Here is a 22,789-nt window from a genome sequence, read left to right as displayed (position 1 = left end):
ACCAAAGAACTTTCTGGAACAGGGGAGCTCCATGCAGAATGCCAGTGTATCTTCATACATGGTTCTACGCCCAAGGGTCCCGCTGTTACTAAGCCTCCTTGCTTCCAGCTCCCTACTCAGGGTCCCAGCCTCTGTCTCTAGCTGCTACCTTCCAGCCTCTCTGTTGTCAACTGGGGTCCAAAATTCAGTATGTGAATTTTAATAATAGGTCAGGATGTTCAGAGAGAGTAATCTTTGGCTCCATAATATATTTCTACCCTCTGTTCACCAGAGCTTGGATCTTCAGTTTACAATATGCAATCCACCTGCTTTCACAATTGACTTTTGAGTACTTGTCCCTTTGATTTGGTGTAGTAGGAACTTGATGGGAATGAGTTTGCTTTGGGCTGGAACGTCTCTTTTCTCAGGAAGTATGTTCTCCTACCATCTGTTTGGTATTTTGTAATGTTTCAACGTTTGGAACACTGGAGACAGGAAAGAGGAGAAAACAGAAATAAGCATGTCAGGAAAATATAAAGTGTTATCAAGCCATGTCTGTTTTTTATTTTTATTTTTCTAGTCGCTATTAAGCTTTCCATTTTTAGTTGTTCTTCTCAGGAGATATTCTTTGACCTTACGGCTGAAACTCAACTGAAGTGAAGGAGATTTAAGCCAGTAGTTGATCTGGCCTATATTGTCAAATTAATTCTGGATATAACTTCAGCTGATGTTAGTGTAAATGCATCAAGAATATATTTTGGCCCTTAAACATACATTCACAAATGACTAATGATAGCTTCTTATTTGCAGTGCTATTGGTTTGTAGAAGTGGCTTTTCTGGCTAAGATATTGTTTCCTGAGAATAATTAGAAATAAAGAATCTCATTACTGTATAATGGTGTATCTCCATAATACATGTGATGTTAATACCTTACACTACTTTTAACATTGAGAAGCCCTTTACCACTAAATGAATATTCTGCCCTCTCTGTTAACTAAACTAGTTGCTGCTTCATGGTCTTTATTACCTGTTATTAGACTTTATGCCCATTCCATGCTATTTGAAATACAATCTGTACAATAAAGCTATATCCTTTGTTTTAAATTATCATTGTCTCTGTGTCCTAACCTACTATCTACAAGGAAATTCAAGACAAGTAGCTTCTGGAATAGTATAATACATAACTTAAGCTAGTAAAATACTCATTTGTTGGCCAGAAATTAAATTTTGCCTTGCTGTTCCCTTTGTGAAGGAGGTGGAATATGCTGTAAATGTTCTTGTGTTATTCATAGCACTTTAAAGTGCTGATATGGTTTACAAGCACAATTAGTACTCTGTCTTGTACATTATATTTTGCTTTTGAAACAGTACAACATTAGTACTATTATTTTCTTGGAAATTAACATCTCAGTTATAAAAGTGATCCAGTTCATTTATAATGTGCTTCATGAATATAGTTAGTATGGACTTAGTGACTTGCTGCACAAAATAAAATTTAATAATAAGAGATGGGCACTGCAGGTACATAGGCAGTAAATAATAATTGCAATCACAGAAAATTAATGCTGCTTTTTTGCTAATCTTCTCTACAAATTTGTTCCATTAATCAGGTTCTGATGAGACTTTAAAATGAAGTGTCTTTCTTTAACCATAGAAAAATGATGATTTTTATTATTCAATTACAAGCACATTTGAACTTTCAACTAATTTGTTATTGTTCTTGAGTGAAAACCTTTAAGTAGAGGCCAGGCACAGTACTCTGGTGATATGAATCACATATAGTTCGATCTCATAACTATCTAAAAGGAGCTTGAATTAGTGAAATGTGAATCAACATAAAAATGGTGATACACAATTTAATATACAAAAACATATTTAACCAAATGGAGGTTCTGACACAAGTGGACAAAACCCTTAATTGAAAATTAAGACAATAATTCTGTCTTAAACTGATGTCAAGGAGAAAAAGGTTAAACTGTGAGCTTTCAAAGGTTAAGCTTTCAAGTCCCTGGCTTTTGTCAGTTTGTGTCACAATGTTAGTTTTGTTTAAACATAACTTTAGGATTTAATTTCCTTGGCTCTTTCTTTGTATCCCTTTCTTAAACAGACATAAATTTCAAGGGAGTTAAATGTTCATTATTCACTACGGATATGTCTACACTACAGCGTTATTTCGAATTAACTTTTTTCGAATTAGTTAATTCGAAATAAGCTAATTCAAAATAACACATCTAGGGTATGTCTACACTACCCAGGTAGTTTGAACTAGCGGGGTAATGTAGGCATACCGCACTTGCAAATGAAGCCCGGGATTTGAATTTCCCAGGCTTCATTTGCATAAGCGGGGAGCCGCCATTTTTAAAACCCCGCTGGTTCAAACCCCGGGCAGCGCGGCTACATGGGGCATGAACTAGGTAGTTCGAACTAGGCTTCCTAGTTTGAACTACCTAGTTCGTGCCCAGTGTAGCCGTGCTGCATGGGGTTCGAACCAGCGGGGTTTTAAAAATGGCGGCTCCCCGCTTATGCAAATGAAGCCCGGGAAATTCAAATCCCGGGCTTCATTTGCAAGTGCGGTATGCCTACATTACCCCGCTAGTTCGAACTAGGAGGGTAGTGTAGACATACCCTTAGACTCAAAAACTAATTCGAATTAGCATTTTGCTAATTTGAAATAGCGCGTCCACACTGATTGGATGCTGGATCACATTTAAGGGCAGTTGAAACTGGTTCCAGCAGGGCACCAGGTCAGTAGTTGCTTTGTGTGGCTGCTGTCTGAGGCTTGTGCTTAAAGGGAACCCCCCTGGACAGCCGGTTCTCAGATTTCCTGCTTGCTTGCCTACCTCACCGAGGGACAGCAAAGCATTCCTCTCTGCCTGTCTGTTTTGTTCCATTAATCAGTCTCATTGGGGACACCAGAGCAGTTGGCACCATGCAGCCAGAGCTGCCCCAGGGCACTCTAGAGCAGTTTTTGGACTTGTTGCTGCAAGCCACGCACCAATGGCTGGAGGCTGCCTGGCACTATCTGGTGCACGTCAGCCCCCTGCCCCTCCCCCTGGCCTCCCAGGGGCCACGGAGGAGCCTCAGCAGCGCCCACAGGTGCCGCCACTGGTACTCCTCCTGGTTCCTGGTGCGCCTGCTGGCCCGGGTGCGGGTGGCTGTTCCAGGTGGTATGGTGCGCCATGCACTCATAGGTGCTGCGGCTGTGGTGAAACAAGAGCAGTGGTCAGTTCTCCCTGGGGACACAGTGGGTGAAACCCAGCCCCCCTCTGCATGGCAAGGTCGGTGTGTGGGGAACATGCCAGGGCCCCTGCATGGCACCCAGCTGCTGCTCCATGGTGGACAAGGCCCAGGAGCATGGTCCCTGGGCTCCCTCTCCTCCCCCCCACACATAAGGGGACCATGATGGCATTCACATGTGGAACCCTCCCCGGCCTCAGACGACACAGCAGATGTGCTCTGTGGGATGACTCAGGGGTTCTGGGCCCTGGGTAGGCTACCTGCAGGCTCCTGCGGCTCCTGGCTGTTGGCGTCCTCCTCTTCCTCCATTTCAGGGACGGAGCCCTCTGCCCCAGGGTCAATCACCACCCGGGGGGCACGGACTGCGTGAGCCCCCAGTATGCGGTCCAGGACCTCAGAGTGTGGGCAGGCCTCTGGATCAGCCCCTGGCTGGGAGGCTCTGGTATAGGCCTGCCACAGGTCCTTGATTTTGTAGTGGACCTGCTCCTGGGTCCGCATGTGGCCTCTGGTGGCCAGGCTGGTAGCCATGCGGCTGTAGACGGCCGCATTCCTGTGCCTAGTGCGGAGATCGTGGACAGTGGAGGCCTCCCCCAAACCTCAATGCTGTCCACAATCTCTGCACTAGACCAGGCATGCGCCCATCTTTTTTGGCCCCAGGCAGGCTCCTGGGAGCCACCAGCCTGGTCCTGGAAAGAGGTGGAGGGCTGGGTGGCAGCGATGTCTGGCTCATCCTGTGCCAGGTGCAGGGTCTGCTGGCTGGATGTTGGCAGGCTTGCAACTGGCACAGGCACCGTGGGCAGAATGTGCTCCTTTAAGGGCTCTAGGGCTGGAAGGGGGGGCAGAAGAGTTATCCTGGTTTGGCCCAGAGTGACCACCAGGGCAACCTGGGAAGTGCTAGCCTCCAGCTAGTTCGAATTAAGTGGCTATCAGCCCTTAATTTGAACTACTTAATTCAAACTTGGTGGTACGCCTCATAGAATGAGGTTTACCAAGTTTGAATTAAGCGCTCCAGTATTTCAAATTAAATTCAAAATAGCGGTTTGCATGTATAGCCGCTATTAAAGTTAATTGGAACTAACGACTGTTAGTTCGAATTAACTTTGTAGTGTAGACATACCCTACATCATATACCCTTGAGCAAAGACTATAATACTACATTAGAAATTTATCTTTAAAAAGGTTATTGTTTGACTCAAGAATTGTTCCATGTGGTAATTCTGATCTACTTATTGAAAAATATGCTCTATACTTGGTAAAAATTTAGATGATAAAAAATGCTTCCTTGCCAAGACCTTGTATGACAAATCTTAGCCTGCCACGATTTTATGACCAACATATATTTCGCTGCAAATGAAGAGCTACAATTTGTTATGTGTTAGGACATTTGGTAATCAGTGAATCTTATTATACAAATTAGAGTTTAGTGCTTCCAATCAGTACATAAACTCTATTGACTAGAACCTCAACTAAGACATTACGAAGCCTGACCTTGCTTTTCAAGCATTCCCAGATGTCCCTTTCAAGTCAGTGGGAATTTCGAGTGTGCAAGGAATGCAAGATCATATGTGGGTTTCACTTAAAGATTTCATGACTTAGTTTGCACATTGTAATCTACTGAAATGTAAAATCTACATATTGTAATTCCTCCAGCATTGCTGTTTTACTATTGCTACAGTGTGAGATACTACTGGAACTCATCATAATTTTAATCTACTATATATTTAAGAGAGTGTGTCTGTTTTGTTTGTTTGTTGAAGAACTCCTCCTAAACAGTAAGGCTGTGTCTAGACTGGCCAGTTTTTCCAGAAAATCATCCGCTTTTCTGGAAAAACTTGCCAGCTGTCTACACTGGCGACTTGAATTTCTGCAAAAGCACGGACTTCCTACTGTAAGAAATCAGTGCTTCTTGCGGAAATATTATTCTGCTCCCATTCAGGCAAAAGTCCCTTTTGCGCAAAAGGGCCAGTGTAGACAGCTCAGATTTTTTTTTCCGCAAAAAAGCCCCGATCGCGAAAATGGCGATCGGGGCTTTTTTGAGGAAAAGAGCGTCTACATTGGCATGGATGCTTTTCCGCAAAAAGTGCTTTTGCGGAATAGTGTCCATGCCAATCTAGATGCTCTGTTCCGAAAATGCTTTTAACGGAAAACTTTTCCATTAAAAGCATTTCCGGAAAATCATGCCAATCTAGACTCAGCCTAAGTGCTAGGACCACTGAATTTGGTATGCAGCTTCCTCTTATCATAACTTAAAGCAAGATAAGGTTCTGGTTATGCCAGGGAAATGGGATGTGCCTGGAATGGGATTGCTTCTCATAAAAACATTAAAAAAAGACAGAATCACCAAGCAGGTGAAAGGGGCTGGCTGAAGACACATCCTTTTTCCCCCTCAGGGATTGCCCTAGACCTGAGCCTCCCATCCACAGGCACCCTTTAGTGAGGGTGGGGGCAGGGCTGAAGCACCCCCTCCAATTCGTACAGTGAATTGCTGGCTGTTAGCTCCATTTCCTGATCAAGAGTAAATGCATAGTTTGCTGCATAGCACTCTGGCTGGGGAATACAGAGGGGCAGATGAACCTAGACCTGCACCTCCCTTAGCAGTGCATGCTGGAGCTGCAGTGGCCATGGAAAGGTGCTTCTCTCCTGGCTCCAAACTGCTGCAGTGAAAGAGGGCTGCGGTAGTCCTCTCTTCCTGGGGAAACCTAGAATAGTAATAGAGATGAAGCCGTGTTAGTCTGGTCTTGCTGAAACAAAAGACAGGAGTATGCAGCACTTTAAAGACTAACAAGATGGTTATTAGGTGATGAGCTTTCGTGGGCCAGACCCACTTCCTCAGATTATACTGTGGAAGAAAATTGACATTATCATATATACCAAAGGGATACAATAAAAAAAGTGAACACATATAAAATTGACAAATCAGATTTTAGAACAGAGGGGGGATGAGGGAAGGGAGGTTAGTGTCTATGAGATAATGATATTAGGGGTGATAATGTGGACTTGCTAGTTCGAATTAGCAAAACGCTAATTCGAACTAGTTTTTAGTTCTAGACGCGTTAGTTCGAATTAACTAATTCGAACTAAGTTAGTTCGAACTAGCGCTGTAGTGTAGACATACCCTGTGGGATTTTCTAGGTTTCTGATGGAAAGAGTTACAAGGCCCATATTTCAAAATTCCAGTTTTAAAAAAATCAGACTAGTGGTTATATATGGAATTTACTCACACATCTATTGTTTAAATGCCATTATTACAGCATCATATTTACTATTTGGTAGCTTCTGTCCACTGAACTTCAGGTGTAAAAGCATCCATCCAGAAAGAATTCCACTAAATTGTATATGTAATTTTTCAGCTGCAAATGCTGACAATTACTCTGACAATTCTCTAGATTAATGCTAAGAGTGCTCTCAGACATAGAACTATGTATATTTAATATATAGAATATAATAGTCTGAATTCACTGGTGTGACTACATAGAAGCTAATTAAAGAGAAGAACTTGGCCCAGAATTAGGTATGTACAATGATAAAAGGTTCATTTTGCTTTGCCAAGTAATGTGGTACTTTTATACAACATTATATAAATTAATGAAAATCCATAATATTTGCAAAGTAAAAATAATCCCTCCTAAATATTATTTAATCTTTCAGCTTCAGGCTGCTCTTATTTAGTGCAGGGAAACAGCCACAGGAAATAGGCAGCACAAATATAAATCATTCTGTGCACGTGTGCATCCACCAATACCCACACCTCAGACATGTGCTTTGTAAAGGTTAGCAATGCCTGATAGTCTGATTTGCTGATTTTTACCACTCATCAGATGTAATACAATGACTAGGTAAAATTCCAGAATTGGATTGCTTACCTTTTATGAGTTGCATGCTAGGCACTACCATGGACAGACATTACATGGAAGCTGAAAATCAGTTTCCCCTTCTTGTTAGTGCTGAGGAGTATTGCTGATGCTGCAGCTTTGTTAATACTGCTAGTGTCTCTCTTCTTGGAGCACTGATGTCAGCTGTTAGTGCAGCATGTTAATTCCCTAGATCTTGATTTTACTCATAAAGAAGGACACATCCTCAGTTCAGTGGTCAAAAAGCTTGGGTAGATTAATTGACAGCAAAGCACGGTCTTAATGTCCCATAGGAGCCACCGGGTACACTAGCATGCATGCCTGCAACAAGGTACCAGTTCAGCCAGCACACCAGAATGCTGTTCTCTACACCAGCACAAAGATGCCACTCCTGTGACTTCTCTTTTGTACATTGCTACAAACAAGTTACATATATATGCCCTTATCTTTGCACTTTCTGGGTTCAACAAAAAATATTAATTTATATCTTCCCATCCCCTCCTTCTCTTTATGAGGGTTGGTAGTTTTCTTAGGAATGCATTTACTTGAGAAATCTATGTGGTTTTGTACCATTCTCTCCAATCAAGCATGTGCTTACTTGGTGTTAGCTAATACCTGAATCATGATAGTCCAGGGGGCGTCCCTTTAAGCACGAGGCTCAGGAAGCAGCTATAGGAAGTGACTGCTATCCTGATGCCCTGCCCAAAGTGTTTCCCGGGGGATTTAAATGAGATTGAGGCTCCAATCAGTGTGGATGCTCTATTTCAAAATAGCTCAGGGCTATTTTGATGGGGATTTGTAATGTGGATGAGCTATTTCAAAATAAGCTATTTTGGAGTATTTTTTAAACTTATTTTGAAATAAGCATGCAGTGTAGGCATAGCCTTAGATAGCAAAGGTTATTGTGCCCTCCCATACCAAATATGATGTGCAATGTGACTAGCCCACACAAGACATCAACTGGGTCCCTTTCATTCCTCCTCTCCCCTGCGCTTTATTCCGCCTCATATTTGAAAAATAATGGCATGGAAATAGTGATCTATTGATTTTAATATGCACTACTAAGAGGGAATCTGTATGGTATTGTTTCACTATGAAGCATTGCTTTTCTCACTCTTCCAACTAGAGCATGAGAGAGAACTGACACCTCAGAGAGGAAACACAGAAACAAAGAATTTAAAAAAAGGAAGGAGGGAAATTACTGAACACTGAGGGAAAATGATAATGAGCACCCATGCCATGTCAAATGGAGTGGTAGAGCAAAAGTCTACAAAATTTTATGCTGAGGCTTCATATATAAATGTTTAAGTATTGACAGTTGGAATGGAGGTCAAATGGCAGGGGCCCTTGTTGCACCGTGAGAAGAAGAGTTTCAATTTTGAGAGAAAAAGCATCATAAATATTTTTTGTTTGCAGATCCCTGACTGTTATGCCCCTCCCTTCTTTTGAAAGCTGTCTTTGCATTCTTGTGTTGGGCACAAAAATCAATCTAGGATAAGATGCAGCAAGACTTCATAATCAGCCATTGCAGTACAGGGATATTGAAAACTGATGGCAGAGAAACAGACATTTCACTGTCATCTTCTACTTTCTGGGAGACTTGGGAATGTTTTCTAGATAATATTTGTCCAGGCCAGTGTGTCTAGATTTTACTTTCATCCATTTTCTGTTTCATTCTTGAATCCAATGTAGAGCTCATACTGTATGGAAAATAGTGTAGTGTTAGACTGGTTTTGCTTGTTTCTACTTTTTGAATTCTCTTAAGAATGATGTTTTGGAGAAGCAACACCATGCTAGTTCAGTAAGGGGAAGCTAAAAATTAGGTAGTGAAACTTACTATTTTGGTTCATAGTGAAAAGTGTATGAAAACTTCCCCTAGCACCTACTGAATTTTGGACAGTTATAGGTTTCAAGGCCTGATCAAAAGCCAGTTGAAGTCAATTGAAAGATTTCTATTGAATGCAATGGTCTTTGCAGTAAGCCTGAAGGGTGTGATATGGACACTCATTGTAGAAGGTAGGGTACTGGACTGAGTCAGGAGACTTGGGTACTACTCACAGCTCTACTACTGGATGACTTTGGGACAGGTCATTTCCTTTCTCTGTGCCTCCATCTCCCCATCTGTAAAAGGGAGATAATGATTTTTTCCTGAAGCAGATATTGATACTTTAATCACTTGAAATAAAACTTAGAATGGTAACACAACTGGCCACTACTTTTAAAATACTTTGGTTTGAAAAGAACATGCTAGTTTGATTGAAATTGGAGCCTTCTCATGGACTAAGACATTCTTCATTCCGCAATAGTGGCAGAATCGGATCCTAAGAACCTGATCTAATAACTACTGAGGTCAACAGAAAGATAACCATTGAGTTAAAAATCTCTGGATCATATCCTAAGTGAGCACTTGAAATTCAAAATGAAACTGAGGTAAACTCTCCAGTTTTTTCTGAGTTTTGATTGGGTTTTACCCAAGTCTGCTTTTTTCCCTATAAGGGAGCAGACCACCCATTTACATGGAGAATTCTTATTTAATATGAGCTGAGTGGGAGCTGTGTTGTGACATTGTTCAAAGCACAGGGATCTTCATGAGTGGTAATGAGCATCTGCAACACATCTGGAACTATGAATAGTCAGAGGTGCTTAGGATCATTATGACAGGCCCGCACGCGGAATGGCCCGAACCTCTGGGAGGGAAGCGGAGGTGTGGGCTGAACCCCCTTTCGCCGTGGCGCTGTAGGGGAAGGGCGGCGGGGCCAGACCCGACTTCCGCTCCTGCACTGGCAGGGAGCTGCTGGGACGGTGCCGGGAGGGGCTGTTGCGGGGATTGACAGCCGGGTGGCTGCTGGGGAAGCCGCCACACCGCCGGAAGGGGGGAGGCCCCGGGCGGCGTCTAGCACGGCGGGCCATTATAAAAAAGGCCCGCCTGCAGAGAGAAGGGGGGCAGCCTCCTTTCTGGGAGGGAGAGGGAACCCAGGGCCCAGGACGGACCGTGTGCGCAACCAAGGCCAGCCAGCAGCCTGTCCCCATCCCTGGGACTCTTGAGACAGCCCCTGCAGCTGGCAGGCGGTCAGTTCTGGGTCAGCGGACGGCCGGGACAGGCCCCAACACCCATGGGAGGAGCGACTCGGCAGGGGCTGGACCCGCGGCTACAGACAGCCCCATGGGGCTTGGACGCAGCAACCCTGAACTGGGACCCCGGAACCGTGGTAGGTTGGGCGAGATGACGGGGGTACCCCAGGGGCTACGGGAAGGGAGGAAACACCTCCGGGCGTCCTTGGGCAGACGAATTGCAGGAGGAAACACCCCCCGTCTGCCGTACATGGGCGACCGCGAGCCCTTGCACTTAGGGCCCCGGGCTGGGACCCAGAGAGAGGGTGGGTCCGGGTTCTCCTCCCTCACCCCCATTGGCACCCAACCCCTTTTTGGAACCTGGCCACCATCTAGCGTGCCAACAGTGGCGGCTGGATGGCAGAGCCGGCTAAGGCAGCGCCCCTTTAAGGGGCAGGACTTGGGGCGTGTCCCCCCTCCTTTGCCACTAAGGCAGGACACCGTCTCTGGGTTCGCTGACCCCCCCCCCTCCCCAGCACTGTGGGGAGGGGGTGATTGCACCCGCCAGCCGGGGCGTCTGACAGGGAACCCCAGCCAGAGAGTTGGAAAAGGCAGGGGGTGCGGGACAAAGGGGTTCGCTGAGCCCCTCTACCCACCCAGTAGGGGGTGATAGCACCCCACCGACCCCCCACAATCATGCTATAAAATGGATACTGAGGACCAGATTTTAAATGCATGCTGAATTTATACTGAAGACATAAGATTGTCTTCAGTATAGCTTTTAGAAAAGTAGACTCCCAATATATTTTTTCATGTATATACAGGGTCAGGTCCTGAGCTGATGAATGACATCAGATGATGATATGAATAATCAGATACATGTTAGGTGAGGGTCTAGTGTACAAATATTAATGCAAACAGCTTTTAGATTTTGATTTCTTTGTATTATTAATCAGAAAAAGTGAAGTGTGGCAGATGACGTGTGATCCCGAAAGATGTTTTTACTGAAGCATGTTTTGAGGAGGGGTCTGAATGTAGCGATAGTAATTTTTCCACCCACAGTGCATGCCTGATTACATGACTGTTAAAGGAAACTGTCTTTAGGTATGTCTACACTGATGGGGAAGATGTAAATTCTAGTTTGAGAGGTCATAATCAGACTAGTTGTGATTGTGGCAGCATACTAAAAATAGTAGTGTAGTTGCAGCAGAATGAGTAGTGGGAGGGGCTAGCTGCCAAGCATACATACCTGTCTATGACTTTGGACAGACTAATGCTTTGGTGGGTGGCTACTCTTTTCCACTTCAAATTTTTGCATCCTAGTTTGATCAGAACTATCACAGGTATGCTTCCTTGAGCTGTAATTTATACCTTCCTGCTCTAGTATAGACATACTTGGAATACTTGGAAGATCTATGATTTCATTGATGTGAATAGTCTCGCCACTGATGCAGATCACAACAGTTCCACACTATCCTGTTTTTTGTAGTTCTTGTCCATGTCCTTTCATGAATCTTCCATAAAAGATCCACCCAACATGCTGGAGGCCTTCCTCTTGTTCTTTTCATGTCTCATGGATACCAATGAAGTATACGTGTCCATCTGTTATCTCTCAGTCTTGCTACATGGCCAGCCCATCTCCTTTTCCAATTGTATAACTTGTATGATACTGTTGGCACAGCTTCTTGCATGCAGATCATCAATAGTAATATGATGATTGTATGATCTACCAGCTTGACAGTCTGTCCATCCAACTGCATGATGTACTCTGAACATTTGTGTTTTTCATCCACTTATTTTTTCCAGTGTGGATGGTCAGGCCAATCTCATTTGCGTTCTTACCGATGTCATTGAAAAGAGTTTGCAATGTTGCAGGTTTCAAAGCAATTAGGAAAACGTTACCTGCAAAAAGGAGCATCTGAAGAACCTCGCCATCAAGCAGAAATTCATCTTTTGCTTCGATCTTCTGCAGGATGTCTTCCAGGACATTGGCAAACAACTTTGATGAACAAATGTCCCCCTGCTTTATGCCTTACTTAACTTTGATAATCAAGGGATCATTAAAAAACGTGATTTCCATAGTTACATCCATCATGGAATCTTGTATAATTCTAACATATACAGAAGAAACACCCTGCGAAAGGAGAGCATTTAAAATTGCATTTTGTTCCACTGAGTCAAAGGAGTGTAGACAGATCCTGATTTAAACTGATCTTATCCAGTGTCATAGTGAATGACTTCAATGGCAACTGTCCAGTCAACTACTTGTTCTGCTTAAGTTTGGTTTTAGCCAATTTCAAAGTCTCAGAGGGGTAGTTATGTTAGTCTGTAACTTTAGAAACAATGAGTGTTCCTGAGGCATCATAGAGTATGTCTAGACTACATGGCTCCGTCGACAGAGCCATGTAGATGACTTTACTAGACATAGGAAAATAAAGCAGCGATTTAAATAATCGCCGCTTCATTTACACCAAAATAGCTGCCGTGCTGTACCGATCAGCTGTTTGGCGGCACAGTGGGGCAGTCTGGACACGCCGCGGTTGACAAGAGAAGCCTTTGTTGACCGCTCTGGTATGCCTCGTGATGGCATGCGCAGTGTGCTGAACCGCACGGCTGGCAAGCGGGGCTCGCCGCGGCTTGGCGAGCCCTGCCCATAGAGACTAACAAAAAGGAATAGTATCAACTATAGAATAAAGAAGACACAAGAAGTGAATACCTTGATCTTTGTTTATGTCCTCTATCTATTCTGTCTCTCCAGTCTTCCTGAATAGTCCCACCCATGTCATATTTGAATGACCTGATAGCCACCCCTTTTCTGTTATGTCTTCCTATGTGATTGGTTTCCAGTTGAGGTTACCATTGTTCACTCCAGTTTCCTAGCATTCAAAACAGACCTTGAGTTGGATGACTGACAGAACTCCAATTTATTTCAATAGGAGTACGACTAGACCAATGTAAGATTTACCATGTCTACTCAGTGTTAAATCTCTACAGTATGTATAGCAGAGTTTCATGCTTTCCAAATACATATAAAAAAGGTTAATGATACCACATTAACTTCTGTAATAAAAGAGGGTCCTTCAGGTTTTAGTCACTTTTTAAAATTTGATAAATTATTTCTTTTCTTCCAGTGAGTGTTTTGGCATAATGATTGTTTCTTTTTGCCTCCTAGGAAAGCTTTTACCTTTGATATCAGAGTATCCCGCTGTGGCCATGCTATTATTTATCTGTGACGAATTTTAAAATTACCAACATGAGGGACTAGGGTTGCCATGTTTTGCTTTAGCCTTTAAAAGTGGTTTGTTCATGCTAATGTACAACACCCCTGCTGTGACTTTTTTCATTACAACTTTTTTGTTACATTTCAAATGTGAAACCATAGTGATTAATATGGATGATATGGCAATGTGTCTCATTCAGTTCCTCTGGAGTGCTGATGGCACTGAGTAGTGACTAATAGCTGGAGCTGGACCTCTGATGGCTTCATGAGCTCTCTTGTGAAAAAGAAACAAACAGTGGCTTGCCACATCATTAATCTATAAGGAGTTAATTAAATACTTCCTCTTGCATTTCAAGTGCATTATCTGATGCATTATTTGTCTCAGAGCAGAAATAACAATTTGAACAAAAGTATCAATGACTCTTCTAAACTTGACATTTAAATACATAAGTGTAATCTAAGGTCATGGTTTCCTCATTATAACTTAACAATGTTTTGTTCTGCAAAGGGACAGTTGTTATGAATGAAACCACTTTTCCTTTGTATTTTAAAGGAAGATATAATGCAGTGCATTTCAACCCCCCTCAATTGTATTATAAATACCAGCAATATTGTCATTGCATATATGCATGTTATAACCATGGATATTAAGCATTTGTTTTATGAACTAAATTGAACCCTATTTTTCATATTTAAACTATGCATGCAATGCAAAACTAAGCTAGACCAGGAAAAATTGATTGTAGAACCTTATATATGTAATCAGGCCAACTGTATTTCCCATTTTTTCTTAAATTTATAAGTATTTTATTAATATGTTCCTGTTCGATCATTAAAATGTTATTTTTAAAAGCCCTCAAGCAAATTTCGGAACAGTACATTTACCATTTTGCTACGGAACTAGTGTTAATGGTAAATTATTTGTTGGGTTGAGACAGATACCAGAATTCTAGGAATGGCTGAGGAAAACTGAGTCTAATAATAATAATAATAATAATAATAATAATAATAATAATAATAATAATAATAATAATAATAATAAACACTAGTACAACTGCTACTACTAATCATTATCATCATCAGTTTACATAAATTTGCCAGTGACTCACCCTGAAGGGGTACTTTAATTATAATGTATGCTAGGTTACTTATTTGAGCAAGTGTTTAATGGATAATCCATTTAAAGTGTTCTTATCAGAAGCCCTGTAGCTATTTTTAGTGATCTCAGTAGGTTACAGTTCTATGAAAGCTCAATGATCAAATTTTATAATAAGAAAACCACAAGGCTTTGTCGATTAATTAAGTGATGTTATTAATATTTAATTTTCTGTAGACAATGTGCTACTACTGTATCTGCTCATATTTATTTTTGTGGATCTGTTTTTTTTAAGCATTGGAGTGTGTTTAACAGTAAATTTATACCAGAATTTTATTATGAAGCACAGATGTAAAGAAACAGTATGCCATCCCATAAAAAGTAAACCTTACATATTTGAAAGTGATGTAATTGCAAATTCACCTTTTTTGAAGGAAAGAACAGGAAAAATATGATCCATGACTCAGAGCCATACAGCAGGATATTCAGGACAGCTGCCTGATAAACTGTTACTGCCATATGCAGTTTATCACCATGGTCATTCCAGAAGTATTTGATCAATTTTCCAAAGATAGCACTGGCTTTGGCTAGTTGAGCAGATACATTGTCATCAGCAAGTATGCTGGAGGACAGCACGCTTCTAAGATAGGGATTTTTATCAACACCATTAAGGTGTTGAAACTCTGAAATCTGGGACTCTCTTGTCCGGCAATATCCTTGGTCCATGGATATTGCTGGACCAGAGAGCCCTGGCTGGCTAGGTTCAGAAGCACAGCCCAGTCTGGCCTAATGATTGAGAACAGAGACACAGTGGCACAGTATGGTGGGGAGCACAGCTCTGACCAGGGCTGATGGCAAGGAGTGCAGCCACAGCCAGGGCTAGAGGCAGTGGGCCCAGTGGCCAGGAGCACAGCCCTGGCTGGGGGGGGGGGGTGACATGTGGGAAGTGCAGCACTGATTAGGGCTGGTGAGGTACGGCGTGTGCAGCCCTGGTTGCAGCTGGAAGCAGCAAAGCTAGCAGTTAGAAGCACAGCCCTCGTCAGGGCTGGAGTTAACGGAGCCAGCTCCTGGATGTACAGCCCAGGCTGGTACTGTGGGGAGCACAGCCCTATCCAAGGCTGGAGGCAGCAGTGTGGCCTCTATCTGTGGTTGGTGCAGTGTGTGTGTCATGGGGGAGAGGGCAGAAGGCAGCAGGGCTGGCTGGCAGTAAAGGAGCAGAACCCTACATCTGGGCAGGGAGTCTTGACCTTCCCTTGTCCAGCAAATTCGGTAGTTTGGGACCACTCAGGTCCCGAGGGTGCCGGACAAGGGAGGTTTGACTTGCATCAGCAAAAGTGAAGTGTGACAGATGATGTGCAATCCTGCAAATGTGTTTGCCACTGAAGCATGTTTTGAGGAGGAATCTGAATGTGACAATGGCCATTTTGCCACCCACAGTAATGAAAACTTCCTCTTCTTGCTTCCCTTGAATTCTCTCACTTTGTATTAGATCCATTGTAAGTGTGGCAATGTACTCTGACTTGCATTCCCATTCTAGCTTTAATCTCTTCTGAACATCAGTTAATGAATGAATTTTTTTCATTAACAACCAAAACATAAAGTATAGTTAGCTCTCCACTGAGTAGAGCAATAAACATTTTAATCTGATAGTACTCACGCAGCCAATACTTCCGTTGACTTCAGTGGAAGATTTCTTGAGTGAGGCTGGAGGACTGAGTCTAAGATGTGTAAGAATATTGGGTCACTGTTGATCTGGGCTTGCTTTGATGGTCAACCTGGATGTGTGTGTAAGGCTTCATAGCTCATTAGTAATCTCCCGTGTCTCTCCTAAATGGCTGAAGTAGATTAAAAGACAAATCCATGAGGCTAAAGTACTGAATTAATTAAAAATTCTTAGAGTCAGATGTCATGACTTTATGAGCATTGCATAGAAAGACAGTAAAAAAATGCAGATAACTGTATCAATATAATTAAAATGTTACTTACATAGCTGTAAAATGTAAATAAGGATAAAATATAGGTCTAGATACACATTCAATATTTTATAACTCTCAAATGAAATAATTAAATAATCTTGTTTTGATAGATCCATATCTCTTAGCCTTAATAATGTATTTATATCACTTTAACATTAATATTCTATGACAAGATCTATCATAATCACATTTCTTGCTGCCATGTTTATTGTCTTTTCTAGATATTGAAGCTCCTTTCCTTTTTGTACAACATGAATGATTTTTTTTTATGTTTTACTTTTAATTAAAAAGATGTATCTCTTTGTAGACTCCTAGGGCTCATGTACAAAGTGTCATGAAAAATATCTTTTAAATAAAATAATATTCACCTAAAAATAATAGAATGACATGACCTAAACAACACATCTCAGGCAAAACTCTGAGAAAAGAATATAATTCCATTTTCAAGGAAGATTGCATCATTATTTTAACTAATATAAGCCTTCCTTTATTTGTGTTTCTCAATAAACTATATCTTTATTTTACTATTTATTATGAACATAAATAAGAGATTAATCTGAGTGCATGAAAAGTCCATAACTGGCTTGCAAATGAAAACTGCTTGTGGTCAGCATGCACATATTATAACATCTTTTTTATTTACATTTAGGGGAGATATCATCAGACATGTGTAACTTTTTCACTTCCAGTACACCATTTAGGCTTTCCTCCTCCAAGGAAATGAAAAGGTGCATGTAAATTGTCAAGGTCCTTGTCCACTCTACCAATGAGACGCATGCATATGCGCGCGCGCACACAAAGTAAAAACATCTGGGATATAGCAGTCTCTCTCTGTCTCTGTCTCTCTCTCTCTCTCTCTCCGTGTGTGTGTATATATATATATATATATATATATAAATTTTTCCTGCGGGATGACAGAATGATACCATCATGTCATCTGCATCCACAAGCTGGGGGAGGTATCCACAGGCATAGCTATCTACAGCATATCTCTGGAAGACAATCCACAACCCCATCCCTAAAGCCAAGTCCCACACAATTCCATCCTGGCCCTCTGGCCAATGTTGCCATGCCACAGCCTGGGCATTCCCCAGCAAAAGAGGCAGAGCTGGGGCTGCCATGCTGTGGCCTTGGTCTGGCATCTGGGAGGAGAGCTGGGGTTGCAGCTTCAGATCTGCACGCTGGGACTGCCATGCCACAATCTCTGCCCATCCCTCCCTGGTGGCTGGGTCAGGGGACAGTGGGGGCTAACATGCCGTGGCCTTGGCCTGGTAGCCATGGGAGGAGAGCCAGAGCTGCAGCAACCTCGGCCTGACCTGCCGAGACCCGTGATCCCAGTCCCCTCACATACACCCTCTGCCATAAACCAGAACTCCCAGCCTGCTCACTCATACCTCCCAAAGCTGAGACCCCACACTCCCAGCCACCTCACTCACCACCCTGCTGAGACATCGCATCCCCAACCCCCTCACTCACCACAGCCCCCTACTACTGTTAAAAGAGGGAGGGTGAATCACCAGCCCTGGTTGTTCCTAAAGCTCTGTTCACTGTTTGCCTGATCTTTAGGTTGCTTTTAAGGTGTCTCAACACTTATCTGTCCCAGACTCCAGTTTAAGGGAGTTATGACAGCTTCCCTAGTGTATGTCCCTAGGGTATTTCAAACCTCTATATACATATCCTGTTAGCTCTGATGGAGCTACTATACTAAAAAATAGTGCAGCTGAGATAGCGTGATAAAATAGGCGGGCTGCTGCAAGCACAGTTCCATTCAAGACCTTAATCATTTTCTTGGAATGGTTAGTCTCTTCTGTCTCTTACAGTGCTACACTTCTATTTGTGGCATGCTAGCTCAATCAGAGTTTGTGAGGGTATGTTTACCCAAGCTGGAAGTTAAACCTACAGCTCCACTGTAGCCATGCTCATATTCATCCATGATGGACTCATATATAGTTGTAAGCTTCACCTCCCCATATCCTTTAGCTATGTTATTTGTGATTTGGGGAGATGTAGGGGGGAGAATGGGAATTGTTCTCTTGGTGTGTGGTGCCAACTCAAAGAAAAACAGATTGTGTATTAAAGTTTATGGTACTTTTAGACAACTGGGTTTTCCTCTTTCCTCCCAGTGACAGAATATTCACAATAGACTCCGTTCCAAAGAGTCAGCAGTAATTAACCACAGCTGCCTATAGAGTTTCAAGTCTTATGAAGAGAGGCAAAAGAAGCACCCTGCTACGGGCTTCAGTCTTAAATTCATCTCTGTTAAATAATACATCTGTTTTTTTCCCATGGTATGTCATTGACATCAGAATGATTTGCTAAATAACTAGGGCCAAATCCTGCTCTAAAATATAAACTAGTAACTCCATTGGAGGGAATGGGAGCTGAATACAAGTATCCAAGACCAACATTGAAAAGACAGAGCCTACTCTGGTATCCTTCCTACATGAGTAATCCCAATGAAATGGCTAGGACTTTTCATTTGAATAAGGTCATTTAATTTGTTAGGCAATGTTATAATGCCTTTGCATTGGGATACATTCAAATAAAAGCTTGATCTTGATATTACGGTTAGAGTCCTGTGTTAGGGCTCAGTGTCAATATTTTCCTATTCCTGAGAACAAACACTATTAATAGAATTAAATCAAAGGTGATTTTAACCGGTATCAGGGAAAACAAATTGAAGTTATGGTCAAATTGTTTCTTATTATGTACTTCCTGATGTGTATCTCTTCCTGATAAATGCTTAATACTGATGTCTTCAAGAATACAGTAAATTTGTGGACTGAAAAAAATGAAATATTTGAAATATTTGAAAACATTTTGAATATTTGGAATAATGTCTCATGCCATCTTTTTTTGCTTAACAGAGAATAGATCAACTGCAGACATATTGCAGGAAAAGATTGAACAGGACAATTGTGCTGTGTGATATTTGCACTGAATAGCACATACTAAATACTGTGAATTTTAAGAATCTATTTAAAACTTATTCATAAACTTTAGTATTTGTCCCCTCATCTGTGTCAGATAAAATGGTACCTTCCCCATATCTGTTTTCTATATTGTAATATTTTATCACCAATATTTTGATCGCTTCTTGCTTTCTCTAATCTTCAATTTCAGTTCTCAAATGGTATACATTTGTGTTCTGCCTTGCATGGACTATTGTAATTCATGAATCTTCTATCATTCATGTAGTTCAGAAATGCTGCTGAACATGTGTTAACCTTTAGGGTGCTGAAAATGCTTATAACTACAATCTCCAGCAGTTATGGCAAAGAAGAAACAGAGGGGCAAAATTAAAAAAAAAAAAAAAAAAAAGGACAAGTAATCAGATGGTTAACTGGCTCCAAAATTCATGCTCCTGATGCTCTAATTTTGACAAAAGAACATTGGCTTCCTGTGAAGCAGAGGATTGAATTTTAAACCTGGTATTTGCAGACCAAGCATTATATGGCTGTGGTCAAGCTCTCAAAAAAGACTTATTAAAGGTTCCTCACATCCCTTTTGTTATCTCAAAAAATCATCAGCTGTCTCAGCCACCTACTGTAGCTTCCTGTGGTTTGTGGACTACTGTCCCTTTCATGTTCATATTACCTGTCTGTAGAACATTCTGTCTTTCAGTTTTAAACCACGTCCTTCATTAGTTTCAGAAATCAGTCATTTTTCATCAAACAAGCATATGAATGAAATTTCTGAGGCTATGCTCATTTACTAAATCAGCACTATTCTTTATAGTTAAACTCAGGTCTGGATTTTTATTTAATCATACATAAGACTTTTATCTTGCTATAGTTATTGCCCTGTCAGGTTTTAAGGGCTTATGAATAGAACCCTGCGCAGATACAAAATTTATATTCACATCTGCAAAAATGATCCACGGATATCCACATCCACATCTGCAGATGCGGATGCCTGTGGATATAAAGCTGATATCTGCAGATTTGCAGGATTCCATGTATGAATAGCATTCCTTTTCTTATAATTATTGTTTACTAATGTATGCCTTCTGTTAGTGAATTACCCATTAACTGATCAAAATTGTCAGCCCAGGGAATGATTGTGCATTGTTGGCTTCAATTATTTTACTTATCATTATCCATGTGGTAAGGTTGATCACTAATAGGAGGTCAGATACTAGCACCCAGCCATTCTGCTGAATTTTCCTTACAGCCAGACCAGGTGTATAGCTCAGACCTAGAGTTATGTAAGTTTGTGCCTCTAAGGCTATGTCTAGACTGCAGGCTTCTTTCGAAAGAGGCTCTTTCGAAAGCATCTTTCGAAAGAGCCTCTTTCGAACGATCACGTCTAGACTGCAGGCGGATCTTTCGAAAGAGAAATCCGCTTTTTCGAAAGAGAGCACCCAGCGAGTCTGGATGCTCTCTTTCGAAGACGGCCTCTTTACATTGAAGAACGCCTTCTTTCGAAAGAGGAGCTTTCGAAAGAAGGCGTTCTTCCTCGTGAAATGAGGTTTACCACCATCAAAAGAAAAGCCGCGTTCTTTCAAAATAATTTCGAAAGAACGCGGCTTGAGTCTGGACGCAGGGGAAGTTTTTTTGGGAAAAGGCTACTTTTCCCGAAAAAAACCCTGAGTCTGGACACAGCCTAAGAAAGGAGCGCTAGAGTTGGACAAAGAGGTCCTAGAGGGAGAAACCCTAGGAAAATCTGAGCTCCTGAGGAAGTTGATCCTGAGATTTGTTGATTGTAATTGAAGTTAACAATAAAGGAAAAATACAGGAATAGAGAAGTTGGGGGCTGATGCAACAGACATATTATTGGGTTATACTGAAGAACAGGAAACACTTCAAATAGATTTAATTGGCAACTTTATTATTAGATGTCTGGGACTACCTAGAAGGTATATGTGTATAGTACAAGCAACTTCATGTTCATTCAAATAAAAACCTGAGGTTTCCACCAACCTCCCTTCATTTTCCATCTGTGTCGCTCAGCTAACTGCTGATTAGGACGTTACCACCCCCTCTTATAGGAAGGTTGAAGTGGGCCTTAGAAAGTGGAGTTGTCTCCCTGCCATACCAGTGATAGGAGTCCCTAACCCCACCGTGCTCCTGTTCTGTTCCTTTAATAAACATCTCCTTTATTTAGCAGGACACTGGATACTTCCCTATAGACAACCTGTACTGTATATCTGCCCCATATTTACAAATTGAGTTGCAGTCTACTGCCACCCTTTCCTCCTTGCCATAATAAGCCCACTCTGCAACTCATTGTGGGGAAGGTGAAAAGAACCCAATCCATGTAAGCCAAAAAATTCCTCTCACACCTTTCTAACAAGGAGTACCTATTGCAATGCCCACAGCAGTCCTGACTAATCTGATATTTGCCACCGTGAGAAAGTGGGTGCTGCCTTGCCTGCTTCATGACAAAAGGACTTTTAATGCCTGAACCTGTCCTTTTTAACACTTCTACACCAGGGGATGAGTCAGCATGCCACACTGACCTCTCCATGCTCTTAGCAGCCACGTCTGATCTGCCAATAAAGCTTTGGTAAATCCAGACAGCTTCTTTTTCTGCCCTTCTCCCCTTTTCAAGTATTATGCTGCCAATTTATGGCTATGCCAGTCTGTGCCAGGAGCTGAATTGACTCCTAGCTGCCCCTGGCTATTCTCTTGGTTCCAGAACCAGCCATTTTGCAATTTACTTCAATGCGAGTAAATCCAGGCTTGTTAGGAAATTATTCTAATGAGAATGCATAAAGTCTCATTGCTTTTAGTGGGACCTAGTACATTATTAGCACAATACCCTGTAATGTGAACTTTTTGTTTATCTGCTAACCATGGTATCACTGAAAGAAGCAATTGGAATGTCCCATTAATAGTGATAAAGATGACATGAAAAATGTGGTAAGAATTCTAAAGATGTCATGCATATTACTGCTAATTTGTATTCTACTTATTGCTTGCCTCATCATGCGGGGGGCAAGCACATTCCGTGATCACTTACCCCATGGTAAATCCAGAGGAACTCCATTAATACATTTGTCCTTCCATTAAATATAAATGGAGATTTTACACTGATATCTATGTGCAGAAAATCCCAGCCTTTGGTCCCAACAGAGTTAATGTTAAAGCTACAATTATTGAAAGTATGGATTGCCATTTTTGAAGGAGTATTGTCTCTAAAGCAAATTCTAGTTCTGTTCAATAGCTGAAACAAAGTTTAATTTAGAACTATACAGCTTGGAATGTGAATTTTCTAACCTCTATCCTCTCTCACAAACATTTCAGAGGCAAATAAACACTCTTCCACCTGCATGCACTCTTGTGTAACACCATATCATTCCCTGCAAATCCTATGTTGCTGCCTAGTACCTTAAAAACATATATTCTAAAGCTGCAATAACCCATTCTATGAAAG

The 22,789-nt window shown here is 41.8% G+C and overlaps 1 long non-coding RNA gene across 1 annotated transcript in view; it reads left to right on the top strand.

The window, feature by feature from the left end:
* Window positions 1-9,885: 9,885 nt before the first annotated feature.
* The window catches only part of LOC142820538 (uncharacterized), a 96,851-nt gene continuing 83,947 nt past the window's right edge, over window positions 9,886-22,789 (top strand). The window contains exon 1 of the long non-coding RNA XR_012897761.1: window positions 9,886-10,277. This is a non-coding gene — a long non-coding RNA (uncharacterized LOC142820538). The remainder of the gene's footprint in view (window positions 10,278-22,789) is intronic.

This window comes from Pelodiscus sinensis, chromosome 1 (genome assembly GCF_049634645.1).
Source record: "Pelodiscus sinensis isolate JC-2024 chromosome 1, ASM4963464v1, whole genome shotgun sequence".
NCBI classification, from domain to species: domain Eukaryota; kingdom Metazoa; phylum Chordata; order Testudines; family Trionychidae; genus Pelodiscus; species Pelodiscus sinensis.
The sequence above is the reverse complement of the archived record's forward strand: the minus strand, read 5'-3'. Positions and strand labels throughout refer to the sequence as shown.